Raw genomic sequence first — 2,069 nt, 5'->3', positions numbered from 1 at the left:
TCATCATAGTCTGATTTCTATCAGGGCTATAGACTATAATCAAAGAAGAAATGATGTAAGAATCTTAAAGCTGAGCACCAACACTCCAACACTCTTCTCTTTGGTGTTTAAAGAAACAGTCACTTCATAAAGTTACCAAAGACTGCACAGACACTGCTGCAGACAGAAGCAGGAGGAAAGGGGGCCCTGCCTCTACTCAGATTGCCCTCCTAGTCAGGAAAGTATGGAATTTTTGCCTCACATGATCCCTGTGATGAAAACCATTGAATTAATCCCAAATGCCAAACTTTATGTTGTACCACGTAGTCTTCATATTTGAACATTCAGACAGTTTGTTTTGTGATTGGTAGAAACTAGACACAGTTGACAGTATCCTGAACAACACAGAGAAATCTTATTATGATCTAGCCTTAAGCCATTTAAAATTTTCTAATAATCAATAGTTCAATTCCTCAAAGATAAATATGTCTGTATATGTGTATATAGCATAAATCAAACACATCAGACATTGACATGAGTGAACAGCTGTTCACAGCTGTAACATGGAGTCATTCATTCTGGGATTTTTCTCACATGTCAGCAGTCCAGAAATACTCATGGTATCCACCAAGAATATTTCTGTTATGAATTTAGTTAGAACCTGGGCTTGGAGGAGGGGAGTAGACAAATGTAAAACCATTGAAGCTATCCATTGACACTTGAGAATAAGAGTTTATGTCTTCCAGAAAGGATGGAGTCACCTGGTCTCTCTCTGCTACCTGTCAAAAGGGTTAGTGGGCAGAGAGGAGGACTACAGAGGCTTCCTCTGAATATTCTCTTTTCTTTCTCAAACTACTTCTGTGACAGAGTGCTGCTGGGTCGTCTCTCTGGTCACAGGATGGCTCCTAATCATGCTGCTAAATTGCTCAGGGACAAATTAGTAGACTTATGTAATGTACCAAAGGACTAAAGTGGTTATAATAATGCTGACTTCCAAGTTCCTCTTTGTGAAACATGTCAATCCTGTATCTATACTTTTGCTCCTATTTCCTTTAACACCCCTCCTGGACTCGATTTGTAAACCCAGCGTGACTACCATAAAATCATCACTCCCCCAGCATTTATGGACGACTGAAGTAATATCTTTCTTCATTGCAGGCCACCTTTGTAGGAGAATTTTTAAAAGTCTGCGCTGGTCAGAGGCAGCCCCTTTCTGCACTGTGTTCCTTAGGACACGGCCTACAATGCCAGCAGGACAGCAGACTGGCATCCTCTGAGGAATGTGCAAACCGTGCCTGCATCTGCCACACTACACTAGCTCAGTATCTCCGGGCATTGCAGCAGTTGTCCTGGAAGCTCAGGGCGTTTGTCTCACAGGCAGCTGAGCTGCCTCGCATTTCATGAGCAGAGCAGTGGAATGCAGTGGAAGAGACCCAGGCCTCTGGCCACCCAGATTAGAGAGTTTTGTGCTGAGGTCCCTATATGGTTGTGTTAGCCTGAACGACAGGCTCAAGTCTGTCTTTGCTCCTTGTTTGGGAAGCAAGTGGGAGGGGAGCAGGCCAAGGGGCTATATAACCCTTCAGCATTCAGCTTCCCTGAACACCACCCAGACCGGAGAAGCCCAGCCAAGCACTGTCAGGGTAAGTGCCCCCGCCCCGAGATGTGACTTATCGATTACAGGGGCTCTTTTATTACCCTGTATAATCAGATGTCGGCTGCAGGGATTTGGCTGGGCTTCTGTGCTCTGCTATTTTTGAATGAAGATTGTATTACTAAAATAATTGTAATGTTTAGCTCTAATGATCTGACATGAAAGACAAAGCTAATATGCAACTTGGCGTGGTAGAGGAGGTGGAGAGGAAGATGAAATGAAATTTTTACTCATGCATGTCATCTATAAAATCTGTTTATACTAAACCAACAGCCCAGAGCTTGCAAGACATTGTAGATGTGCAGTCTAGCTGTTTGTAGTAAGTTACACATTTATTTATGTTTAAGCACTGGAAGCTCAGGGATTTGTTTGTGGTTCAGATTTTGGTGTAGTGATTTTTCATCAGACTGTATCTCCAGAGCAGCTAAGGTACCTGGAA

The 2,069-nt window shown here is 43.1% G+C and overlaps 1 protein-coding gene across 1 annotated transcript in view; it reads left to right on the top strand.

Annotated features, from left to right (window-relative positions):
• Positions 1-1,525: 1,525 nt before the first annotated feature.
• Positions 1,526-2,069, top strand: part of LOC103607183 (actin) — a gene marked incomplete at its 3' end in the record, with an annotated part of 13,314 nt that continues 12,770 nt past the window's right edge. Inside the window, exon 1 of the mRNA XM_008591720.1 lies at positions 1,526-1,619. The remainder of the gene's footprint in view (positions 1,620-2,069) is intronic.

The sequence above is a fragment of the Galeopterus variegatus genome, unplaced genomic scaffold (assembly GCF_000696425.1).
Source record: "Galeopterus variegatus unplaced genomic scaffold, G_variegatus-3.0.2 Scaffold7217, whole genome shotgun sequence".
NCBI lineage: Eukaryota > Metazoa > Chordata > Mammalia > Dermoptera > Cynocephalidae > Galeopterus > Galeopterus variegatus.
Note: the sequence above shows the minus strand (reverse complement) of the source record. Positions and strands in the feature narration are given on the sequence as shown.